This window comes from Protopterus annectens, chromosome 14.part0 (genome assembly GCF_019279795.1).
Source record: "Protopterus annectens isolate FY-2018-M chromosome 14.part0, PAN1.0, whole genome shotgun sequence".
Lineage (NCBI taxonomy): Eukaryota > Metazoa > Chordata > Ceratodontiformes > Protopteridae > Protopterus > Protopterus annectens.
The window spans coordinates 202638596-202652485 of record NC_056748.1 but is presented as its reverse complement, the minus strand read 5'-3'; positions in this window follow the sequence as shown (position 1 = coordinate 202652485).

The window sequence follows — 13890 nt, the reverse complement described above, 5'->3', positions numbered from 1 at the left end:
TAAACAGTTAAAGCGGAAAGACTTTAGAAAAAGTACTAACCTTAGTTATGTTTGTTATTGAGAGTAGACCAGTGTGGCTGTCCAATTCCCAACTGGATGCAGGCCTTCTAACTGTGCGAGCCTTCCAGTGTGGGGCCTTGAAAACAGATAATACCTAATAATAGATATTTAGTGTTTAGTTCATCAGCAGAAATAGAACTATCGCAAAAAAAATTTGATTGAACAGTGTTTCATGCCATATATAACAGTGACTGAGAGAAAAAGCATAACCCTTACATTAATAGTACACTGCACTGCCCTAAGAAATAGTTTCAAGTATTTGGTAGCTAGTTTATCTATCTCCATAGTTCCTTTTTAGGCCATACCAAGTTGTTAAACTCTCCAACATAACAAAATCAGTCATGACTACCTCAAGGTACTGTTGCTCAGTACTAGGAGTTTAAATAAAATAATGCACTCCCTGGAAACACTCCTCAGCTTGAGAATGCAGACGTATGTACAATCTCAGAAACATGGTTCAGAACCATGGAAAGCACCACGACTATCAAAGGCTACAATGCCTTTCATACATTTTCATCCCACTCAACTCTGGATAAAACAAAGGGAGGAGATGTTTCAGTGTTCTTATAAAGGCTAAGTACACTGGTAGACTGGCCCAACAACACAACTCGCTTGAGCTGCTCCATGCCCAACTAACCATAGGCGTGACTTCCTATCATATCCTTGCTAGCTACAGATCCCCTAACATGATTCTAGAAAACCACACCTCCTACCTAAACCTACTGGAATCTCTAAACATTCATCCTAAGATCATACTTTTGGGTGACTTCAACTACCCCTCCATAAACTGGGAGACTTGTACAAACCAATAATTCACTTGTTCAGATGTTTTTGGACTTCATCAATGCAGACACCTTGGAGCAACTAGAGGTGCAAATTTCCTAGACATAGTACTCATGAACATGAGGGATGCTGCTCCCTCCCATGTGTTAATTCCTCCCTGATAAGATCTGACAACAAAATGATCTCTTTAATTATTAAAACTAACCTAGATCCCCAATCAAACTCCAAATTTGTGAAGAACTTTGCTAAGGCCAATTACCTCAAACTATGTGGCACCTAATTAAACTTCCAAGCCCCTCCAAACCTAGATAACACTGAGGTCTGATCTGAGCTGTATGCAAAAGCACTGTACAACCACATTCATAGCTGTATAGAGGAGGCAGTACCTACCTGCCTGAGTCAAAGCTATGACTACTGGCAAAATAAACGACCATGGTGGCACCCTAGCATAAATAGGCTAGTCAACAAGAGGGGAAAAAAACTCTTTAAAGCCAAGAGGAAACAGACAAAACAGTAAAAAAAAATAAACTCAGCAGTCTAAACAAATTAGAGAACTGTTCAAATCTGCCAAAGCAAGCTATGAGGCAAAGATAGGTTCCCATTTGAAAGATAACAATAAGGATTTTTTTTTATTTTTGCAACTTCAGGGGAAATGCTCAGGAATGTACCAAGTTAATCATGAAAAGCAACATTTACACCCAATCTGAAACTATAGCAAACCTACTGCTTGACAAGTTCAGTTCAAACTTCTTCCCCAAACACCTCCTACCACACCAAGGAAATACATGCAACCATCCCCGTACTGGTCATTATGAGGGAAGAGATCCTTACTGCACTAGCTAAAGCCAAAATCACAGCCTCCACGAGTCCCGAGAACATTCTGGGATGCTTCTTAAATAGCTTAAAACAGAATCTATCAGGGCCACTAGAAACCTTCTTTAAGCACAGCCTCTATATGGCCTTTGTCCCAAATTAATAGAGGACTGCAACAGTTGTCATTCTGCACAAGGGTGGGGGACCCATCAACTGATCCAAAGAACTACAGATCCATAAGTTTGGCCAGTCTTATGTGCACGGCCGAGGAGAGAATTATCATGGACCTGATGAATAATAATGTAGGAACTCTTCAAAAACTAGACCAGACCCAGTGGGGCTTTGTCATAGGGAGGTCTTGCCTGCTCAATCTGGTGGACTTCCTCAAGAAAGTCACCAGGGCCATGGATGAGGGTAAAACAGTGCATGCCTCTTATCTAGACCTGGCCAAAGCTTTCAACACAATCCCCCACTCAGGGATCATAGATAAACGTTTTGATTTAGGCATAACCCCCTACATCATCAGATAAATAGCAAACTGGCTCACTGACAGGAGACATGTTCAGATAGGTGAATCCATTTCTGATAAGAAACCTGTTACTAACTGTATCCCACAGGGCTCAGTGTTGGGACGCTGATGCACACTCACTCCCACTAGACACCTTCTTGTGAGAAGGAAAGAATGTGATCAACATAATCATGCAAAGACGTAATGCTATGGTTTAGATTCCTAAGAATGTTGCATGAGTGCATTAGATTAATAATGTGATTATCCACTGATTCAGCTAGCTGCCATAGTATACATAGATTTCTTTATTGGATTTTAGCCTGAGATTATTTTTTATAGCACTATGGCCATTATACGCATGTAGATCTCCCACACTGTTTTAAGTAATGAGCTGCAGGAACTAGCCATTTTCATTTCATAAGCAGTATATGTTGCTGCTGTTTTATGCCAGGTCTCACAACATTTACAATTATCAACATGTTGTCAACACAAGAAAAATTAACTATCTAAGGAAATCATTGTTCTTTGGCCTAGGTGTTATGCAATGGATGCCTTCCACTACTGTTAAGTCTGATAACTGAAGTAAGGCGCCCATTTCTTTGTGAATAATACCAGTGTCTTGGCCTTTTTTCACAAGTTTAAATATTGGCCCAGGGCCAGGTAAATATTGCTAAAGTCACTCCACCATTAATATGTTTCTATGTGTTGTATTCCCATCCCTACTTTCTGAATTAGGATATTATCACCCATACAACTAGTAAGCATTTTATATTGTGTCTGTATGTGTGTGTGTGTGTGTGTGTGTGTGTGTATGTATATATATATATATATATATATATATATATATATATATATATATATATAATCTATATATATATATATAATATATATATATATATATATATATACACACACACATACATATATATATATATATATATATATATATATATATATATATATATATATATATATACACACATAGATATATCTATGAGGGAGAGAGAGAGGTGTGTATGTGTGTCTGTGTGCATTTAATGAGTTAAAATGTAATTTAAAAAGATAACTAAAAGAAGCCCAGTCAAAAAAACATTTGTCCTTCGCAGAAGGGACTTGATATCCAAAGACTGACTCTCAAAGAGAGAATCAACCACGTGCAGACCTGGAATCAGAAACCTGAAATTGTTCCTAATGGAGTATTTGAGATATCTACCAAAAGAAGTTTATTCCAAGCAGCAAAAGTCTGAGACAATGGTACTTGCTGTCCATTTGTCCAAACCACAAAACATTTTGCATCAAAGAACCTTAAGCATCATGGTAGAATGCTAAGCTTAGCTATACTTCCTAAGTTGAAGAGCAAACTCTACACCTCATGTTTGCAAAGTAAACACCTAAACCATTAAGGCAACCACATTTTAGTAGTTTTGCTTGCATATATTAAACTGCATTCTTTGTAAACAATCTGTAATATAATCTGCTTTAGCATATATAGTTTTATACATAAAAATTACATAACACATTTTATATGTTGTAGATGAAAACACTAATTTCGTTTTGTTTTTATAAATGATGTATATGCTTATCCATTAGATGATTAAATCATGCAGTAGTAATACTTCTTCCTGCTGTTATGCTCATGGCTTGTTTGTTCTCCAGGCAGATGTTATGTTCTCATTTATTTTCTTCTATATATCTTAATATTTTATTATGCAATGTTTTCTGCAATAATGATTTCCTTTCAGCGATGCTTTGTTTTATTTTGACTTAACATCTGCCATCTCTTTGAGCTTTGCTATGAGATCAGAACACTTTGTATTGTCCTAGTTTACCATATTCTTTGCCAGAGATGTTTTGCTGATTGCCTTTTGTCTATGGTCAGGCTTGAAAGGCAGTGAGATGTGGTACATATTTAATTGCATCACACCACAACTTCATTTGTCAGCTTTTTCTGCTAAGCACTACTTTTTCTATATCTTTGTACCAACTGTAATTCCGTACATCACTATTATCCTTGTGGGCTTCAACATCCTGTTTCTGTATTAGTCCAAAGTTCCCTCTGATTATTGCTGGCTTTTTCCCTACATCTTACTTTGCAGAGACTGTACCAAGAAAATGCATCTCTGAATCTGGTCCAGAGATTAGTAATATAGTTCTTTGGCTGACAGTACTTTAGTGCTCTGATGGTTTAATGATTTAATGACTGTTTTAAATAGCAGAACACTTCCTAAATTATTCAATGCTGTGCTGGCATATAACGGCAAGTCTCATTAGTGCATGTTGTTCTTAAGATATTCTCAGAATTAGGCAGGTTGCTTGAGGCCTTTTTGTACTATTTATTTTTTGAGATTCAGATAATTATATTTGTAATTCAATGTATGTCCATATTCAATAAAGCCTACACTGTCCATTTACACTGTGTGCACAGCTTGGTGCACACATGGTAGAAAACTTTTAGATTCAGTAACAGCTCTACATGGTGTGTAGAGCCATGCAGAGCCTCACAAACAAGGTAAACACCATGGTATTTTAATTACAGTATAAGTAGCTGAACTGTACGCTAATCAACCAATCCAAGATGTTGAAGCTATTCAACAAGGTATAAAATAAATGTATAGACTCAGTGCTGGTTTTCCCCTGTGAATTCCAAAACATATTGGAATACAGTCATGGAAAGGGGTCTACACAGAAACAATGTTAGGGGCTGCTGTATCTTTAATTTGTGTGTATGTGCAACAGGCTGAAGTCTACGTGGCTACTGCTGTTAATAGACCACAGCCAAGAAGAAGAGCTTTCAGACCTTGGTTAACTTAACACAATCTACATTACATGAAAATTGCAGAGAGCTACAGGGTGAATAGAGAGACTACAGGAACTCCGCAACCTCTGTTGTCCTCAACTCAGAGCCAAGGCAAACCAAGGGGAATCCATCCCAGTGGAGACAAAGGTATGTGTAGTACTTGGTCTCTGAAAATTCCTGTAGCTAAAATTCTAACAGGGGGCATGCTGGAGGTGTCACAGACATCAGCATCCAGGATCCTTCATCAATTCCTGAATGTTATGCTCCAACATGACAGTGACGACATATATTTTCCCATACTCCTGAGGATAGGGACAGAAATATGCAATAGTTCTACACTGCAGCACACTACCCTGAAGTACTAGGTGCCATAGATTGCACACATGTAGAAATGAAGGCACCACCCAGTGAACAGGGAAGGCTGTACATAAATAGAAACGGCTTCACTCTATTAACTGCCAAGTTATGTGTAATGCCAAAGGAATCATTTTGAGCGTGTGTGCTGGCAACCCAGGCAGTTAATGACTCACATTTCTGGAACACAACCCAACTGTATCAGATGTTCAAAAGGTGGCTATCCCACACAGGATCATTTACTGGGGGATGCAGATTATGCACTGGAACTGTGGCTGATGTCACCCATCAGAAATACATACACACCTACTGAACGCCATAATGAGACACATGTTCAAACCAGAAATATAGAGCATGCTCATTTTTCTGGGTATCCTCTGCACAGCACTGTAACTGACTGTAAATCTTCACTAAGTGCTCAGCACTAACTGACTGCAGCAGTCTCTTTTATATAGTCCAAGTTAACAGTCTCAACTGTCTTATTTTTTAAAATAAAAGTCAGCTGTTTGAAAAAGTTCTTTTTCCTGTCAATCAGCTGTTCAAATAGCAACCAGGAACATTCTAATGACACCACCAGCTGATTCTCCACAGTCAATTTGTAATTTATAATCTCCCTCAGAAATGTGCAATTAGAAATGTATCAAAACACTGACAGATTTTTTAAACATTTTGTATAAACAGGGAAATACACGACATTTTAAAACATATTTACATTTTTACAATTAGACATGCTGGCGTACAATCAAGTTAATACACAAATCTGCTGTCAGACATGCTAACACAGACAGCAGTGTTTTCATTTTCTTCACATCCCCCCATGACTCAAGCACAATTTTCAAGTGACCCTTAAAACCCAACACTTGAGAAAAATGGGTCTACCTGAGAATATTAACCCACTCCTCTCCTGGACAATCCATCTGCATTGGTATTATTAACCCCACTGTGATGTTGGTTGGTCATGTCATATCATATGCTTGCAATCCTGGACTCCACCTCAGTAACTTGGCATTTTTCTTACTGATCCTATTAAGCCATATTAAAGGGTTATGATCTGTGAGTACAGTGAATTTTCTCCCATAAAGATAGGGCTGCAGCATTTGCAATGCCCACATTATGGCCAAACACTCTTTTTCCACAGCTGCATAACACTCTCCTCGAAGCTGTAGTGTACGGCTCAGATAAACCACCGGGTGCTCTTTTCCTTTTGTAAAAACTTGGCTAAGTACAGCCCCTAACCCATAATTTGAAGCATATACCTGTATAATAAATCTTTTATTGTAATCGGGACTGGCTAACACTGGGGGACCTCTCAAAATGTTTTAATTTTTGGAACGCCTGTTCAAAATCTGTGGGCCACATGATCTTGTCCAGTTTATTCTTCCTAGTTAGGTCTGTAAGGGGTGCAACTATGGTACAGTAATTGGGCACACATTTCCTATAGCAACCAGTGTCCCTAAAATGGCCTCACTTGTTTCTTAGTAACAAAAATTGGACACACTTGAATAGCTTCCACCTTGATAGGTTCTGGCCTAATTTTACCACTTTCTATATCCTGTGTCCTAAGTAAGTGACCTCTGCCATACACAATTGACACTTACTGGGTTTGATGGTTAATCCTGCCCCACTTAATCCATCCAAAACCTCTTTCACATATTGGTCTTCAAATGCCTGTAGCATGGTCTTCAGTGTAAAGACCATTAGTCTGGGGATGGTTGGGGGTGGTCTTTAGATGTTTCACCCCACAACACTTTCACAGACAAGTAAGTAGGTCTGACATGAAGTTGGCACCCTGGTCAGTAAGTATTTTTCTGTGGAAAACCTATTCTGCTGAGTATTCCTAGCAAAGCATTTGTCACCTTCTCTGCCTCAATAGTTGACAAAGCCACCACCTCAGGATATCTGGTAGCATGATCTACTACCACCAAGATGCATTTTTTTCCTGTAGAACTTGTAGTACTCAGGGGTCCCACAATATCCAGGCCCACTCTCTGAAATGGCTCTTTGATAACAGGCAAAAGCATTAATGGAGTCTTAGCCTTGTTCCCTGATTTACCAACTTTTTGGCACTGTTCACAGTCCTACAATATCCTACCACACCTCTTGCAATTCCAGGGCAATAGAAATTTTGCATAATACATTTCTTAGTACGTCTTATGCCCATATGACCTGAAAAAGGAATGCCATGTGTAATGGCTAAAAGTGGCAGACAGCAAGCTCTAGACAATACCAGCTGCCATATTACTTCATCTTCTAGCCCACCTCTGGGAGTCCACTCTATACAACAAACCTTTGTTCCAGTATATAGATTCCCTTCTTCCTTGAGCCTCTTTAGCCATTTCTCTCAAGGTTTGTAATGTAGGATCCGTAAGTTGAGCCTGTCTCAACTATATCTTCATGACCTTCCCTAGCTCCCCATTTGCAGGAAGCCTAGTCACTTCCGACAGCCGCACTGCACTGTCACTCGGGATGCCACCACTCACCTCTGCCCTTGCAGTCACTGTGACCAAGGGAATGTCAGTATCTACAGTCAGCTGTGGATCACATTCAGACTTACACCTACCAGACAGCACCTTCTCTGAATCTCATTTATATCACGTTATCGAAAGATGAAAATAGCGAACGCTGTTTCATTGGCCCCAAAACATCTAAACATGAAAATAACGAACATTCAGAACAGCAAATGTTTTCCCATGGAAAAAATTTGCTGCCCCAAAACACATACACACAACACAAGCACATCAAACAAACAGCAACCACACGCATACACTTAAATTCCTACATCTACCGCTACACTAAACTAAACATACACTACTATCTACCCACTTACCTTAACCCTAACCTTAAAGTCTGTCACTATCGCACACATGCCTAACCCGCGCCCTAACTCACTTAACCCACCCCTAACCCTAACGTGCAAACAAATGCACACTTACCTGAACCCAACCTGTAACTTTCCACCACAGCGCTAAGAATAGTGAAGCTACAGAAACGGCCAACCAAATTCTTTCCCGAGGAAAGAATTCACTGTTCTACACCTTTGCTAATCTTACAGTTCGCCGAATAGTGTTTGATATCAGAACATTTGAAGTTTTAATATTTTGATGTTCTGATATAGACCCTCTGAATCAGCCACCACACCAGTCCCAGCTTCAGGTATGAGATCTTTCTGCATCTCTCCTGGACTACTGGACCTACATGCCTTTCTCCAAGCCTGACTGCATGTACACAAGGTACTGCATCATCAAAGTCCTTCCCTATCAGGACATCTGCAGGAATATCCTCAAACACACCTACTTGCTTGCTTCCACTTCCACCATCTCAGTCAAGATGAACCCTAGCCAAAGGTATTTGGAAAAGGGTTCCTCACAATGCTCTGACTGCAGTGGACTGTCCAAGCAAGGACTGCTCTTCTCTAACCACTGCAGGCTTCACAATGGTCGTATCAGAAGCTGTGTCCCTCTTAGCAGTTACCTGTTTACTACTAAGATAGGATAGACATTTTGGTAATAATTGCACTCCTGGTCTGCTAACCAGACTCTCATGTCATCAGGCAAAGTACTGAGGGCTTGTTCCCTCAACCAAAAGGTCTGCCAGTCCCTGAAAAGTGGTGAACCTGGCACCCACTCACCAATCAGTCAGCAATATAATCACATTCACTTTCATCTGCCTCACTTCTATGTTCAAGAAACTTTTTTCTATATGCCTCAGGTATAAATTTGAAACAGTCAAGGAAATAACATTTCACATTGTCATAATTCAAACAATCTACATCATTTAAATTTGCTACAGCCTGAACAGGTTTACCATGGAGTAAGGGGGTGAGGAGCTGAACCCAGAGTTCAGTCAACATCAAAATGTCTACATACCCTCTCAAACATCACCAATGCTGTACTGAAGAAAAAGTTTAATGATCTTTATGGCTTCTGGGGTCTGGATATTCCCTTCCTCATTATCTCCATGACCCTCTTAAAGGGCTTGAATATCCATTTCATGCAGGCCCTGTCTCTCCTTTCCTTGGTCTCTAAATGCTGCAGTCTCTCTGCTGATCCAGTTCAAGATGTTTGGCCTCCAGTCCATATTGGTACTGCCTCTGCTCAGCCTCCAGACATCATATTCGTTCCTTAGCCCCTAGACATTGGGTCTCCAGGGGCAGTCTCTCTGCTGATTCCAGTTCAAGATGTTTGGCCTCCAGTTCCAACCTCCTTAACTCCAGATAGATTTGCAGTTCCTCTAAAGAAAATGTGGACTTCCCATCTTGGCAGACTGCACATCACCAACACCAAACTGAATATCCTCTGAACAGCTGGTCTGAGCTTTGCCTGCAACCAAGGCTGAAATCATTGCTTCCTTGGTCAGGTTGGCAAGCATCAGTCCTCTGGCTCTACACTCCTTAGCCAACTAGATCTTTATCAGCTTGCAAAAATCTTCTGTTGACACCTTTGCCTGCTCTCCCTAATTATCTAACTAAAAAAAAATAAATAAAATTGTGGTGGACTGAAATTCTGAATGTTTACCTTGTGGCTGTGAAGAGTATACACCTTAATGAGAACTACCCACAGGCTACTGGAATCCAATTAAAAATCCCACTAAGCTGCCACCAGAAAATGTGACATCCATCCCAAATCCCACCAGAGTGCCAGTAATGAATGTGCTGACCCCCACTTAAAACCCAGGTCAGTAATTAAGGAGCCTCAATCCTCACCACTGACTCCAGTGTGAGAGCATCATGGAAAACACCAGAGCACACAAGAGTAAAATTTCACAATTTCCCTTAAGAGCACAACAAGAACATGCTCTATTTTCTTGGGACTGGACTATATACCTCTGTCCACCCCAAATGTAATCCCTTATACACTTCAGAGCAATGTTTTCCAGTTTAAGACCCTTGACTCACTCACACTCAAAATAAATGTAAATCTCACACACTCAAACACTTATGGGAAGTCTGACATAGATTTCCAGCTGTGTCTTCTCACCAATACATATGATAACACTGCCACCAGAGTCAAACAGGTCTACATGCCCTTCAAAGAGTGACCAATTAAAAATTAAATATCAAAATAAATTATAGCTATGACCAGAAGCAGCCAAGCATTCAAGGTGACCTGGGAAATATCAAACAGTTATAAACACTCTCTAATCTCTAAAAAACATGCTGATTGTCCAGCCAAAATGTAAAATAATGAAAAACATTTAATAATAAGTAAAATGATTACAAGAATGTAAATCAATAACTTTCAATACACACCAGAATGCAATCACCAGAAATATTAAATTAAACTGTAAGATACAAATTCATTATTTTAGAAAAACTCAATCTAAATAACTAAACTTTCCTAATCTAACTAGAGAATACTGTCCCTGACCTAATCTAAAACATAACAGCAAGGCAAAGGCAAGTTTATAGTTCTGGTGAGTCCTTTTTCTGGATATCTTCTGCACAGCACTGTAACTGACTGTAACTCTTCACTAACTGCTCAGCACTAACTGACTACAGCAAGTCTATTTTATATAACTGTCTTATTTTTAAAAATAATAGTCAGTTGTTTGAAAAAGTTATTTTTCCTATAAATCAGCTGTTCAAATAATCACATAGGAACCAGGAGCGTTTTAATAACATCACACACAATTCTCCACAGACAGTTTGTACTTTATAATCTCCCTCACAAACATGTTCAATTAGAAATGTATCAAAATTCTTTAAACATTTCATAAACAGGGAAATACTCAGCATTTTAAAACTTTACATTTTCACAATTAGACATTCTGGCATACAATACAAGTAAATCTGAGAATATACACATCTCCTGCCAGGCATATGAATACAGATGGCAGTGTTTTCATTTTCTTCACATGTTGAACCTGTAGTGTATTGGTAATAACATAAATGACTGGCATATCCTTGCATGTTCTGCTTGGTACTATAAGCAAGTAAAAGGTGGGTGATTTATATAGAAATGACCTTAACATCTGAGAGCAGAGACTTATTTTACTTATATGTGTTCATTATTAAGTCTGCCTCAGGCATTAAAGATTTACCCAGACATACATCTCAAAACTACTGATGGTCACAGCACACCATCAGTTTAGCACCAGATGTTTGTACTGGAAAATCATTAAGGAGAGAGTTTAGAAAATAATGAGACACATTTCAGTTTCAGACTTCAAAACTTTCACAAGATGATTAACAATATTGATGCAAAAAAAAAAAGCGTGATGCTATCAACTGTCTAACTTTCTAAGACCAATATAAATCAAAGGTACAATTACCAATTTAACATCACAAATGCAGATATACTAAGTCAGATATGCACCCTGAGCATCAGATACAAAGCATATGTATCCCTGAATCCAAAAGATAGTAAACAGGAATATGACACAGTTATCATCACTTGCACAGGCTGTTGTGTGGAGGGGCAGGAAAGCCAGGCTGACACAGAAGATCAGTGAGTGTGTGTGAGTAAGAAATAGAATAAGGGCACCATTCATATAAAGTAACTAACAACTGGCCAGTGAGACAAAATGAGTTTTAAGTTTCACAGCTGAACCATGCAATTGTAGTGTGTGTGTGTGTGTGTGTGTGTGTGTGTGTGTGTGTGTGTGTGTGTGTGTGTGTGTGTGTGTGTGTGTGTGTGTGTGTGTGTGTGTGTCTGTATGGGTCCTTCAGGTGAAATTAGTGTGTGAGTCTCTGCATGAACACAGACAAGCTCTATGCTAGCTCTACATCTTAGTATGTTAGACAGGTATGAGCCTGGCATGGTAGAGGTGGCCGTTCATCATTGTCATACCCAACCATGAGAACTGTCTCTGCCAGGCATTGCAGTGGCATGTCTATGCCCTCAGTCAGATGCACTGCTGCAACCTGAATGTGACTAATGTCTCCTGGATGAGATTCCCTCATGAGGACACCAGAACCATGAGCCCATGGCCTTCCATCTCTGGGCGTGGATAGCTCAACCACTGACAAAGCAGTGGAAGTACTGCAACTATAGGAGCATGATCAGGCATGGCCACATTGGCTAAAAGCAGATGATGTGGCTGACCTATGCCCATGAGGATGCCATCCCCTTCTGGCATACATTCCATCACAGACACCATTTGTTCGAAATTGTCATTCATCAGATACATTGAATCAGACAAATGGTGGAGGCAGTCATGCATGTCAGCCTTTGCAACATCTACAGCCTACAGCATTTCTCCAGAAGACATATGGGAACATGCCTGTGCCTCCATGATAGCCCTAAACATACATTGAGTGGCACAGGAAGAGACACCTGCATTAGGTAGAAGATGGACAGCAGGCATCATCTGAGCAGCCCTAACAACTCTCCAGTGTGGCACCTTGCCCACACTATGGCTATAGACAGAGTCAACAGACATTGAAGCCACAGTAACTACACTTGATTGTCTCACCCTCCACCTGTCCAATATCAGAGTGCTTACTGGAATGGATAGGCATAGGCCTACTGGCTGTGTCCAATGGAATTACAGGGGATGGCTGTATGTAAACTTCAGTGTCAGATTCAACGTCTACACCCCCCCCCCCCTGTGCCTCTGTTTGGCCATCATCATCATCAGACTTTGCTGATACTCTGACATTGGGTGGTAGAAGTCCCATCACCTGTGATAATAAGCAACAAACACAGGAAATAAATGAATACCAACAATACTATAGTCCAATATATGCTAACAAACTTAGAGGTGCCACTATTACAGAGAGTATAGCAATACACAAAACAGTCCTGACACCAGCATCACACACTAAATATTTCTTTGAACTGCTCATCAGAAGTGAAATGAAAATGTTTGGCTTACCATGTGCAGATGATAGTATGATCCCTATACTGGATGGTACTAGAAGAAGTTAAGCAAAAGGTAAGGACAAAATCATCAGAATTAACAGTAGCACAGGGGGTAAAACTTTTTGCCCTTTATATGTCCATTAACTATACTTTCAACAAGAACTTGGTGAAGAATTCTATACTGCCTTTTGTTGATTCCTTCTTGTTATTTAGATTTGTATGCAAGCACACCACAGTATATTAACTCTTAGTATGAACAGCTACTTTTAAATACTGGATTGTACTAAGTGCAATAAATACACGGAGGCAAACTGCTTTAGTTAGTGCAATATTTCTGTTACATTTGACTTTTGGTTCTACAAACATGCAACACATATGCTGTCAGCTCTCTATAGCAAATTCCCAAAGTCTGTTTATGCATAGTTACATTTATACCGGGAGATCTGGTATTTTTCCAGAGTCTGATGTAAAACAGTTCTTTCTTTGTATGACAGTTTTCCTTTGTTCCCTTGTCCTTGGTTCTTTGTAGTTTGATGATCCATGGAAACTCAGTCTTGCATTATCTGAAACATAGTGTTTCAGCACTATCTGAAGCTTGTGTTCTGGCTCTATCTTCATTACTTTGATGTCCCTCCAGCTGTCATCTACATAGCTATTTTACAGACTTTGTTTCTCAATAACATATTTTTTACATGGATGCCAAATTTTAACTATGCTATGCCAGCACATTTACTACTTCTTATTCTTCAGCATTTTACACTATTTCTAAATTA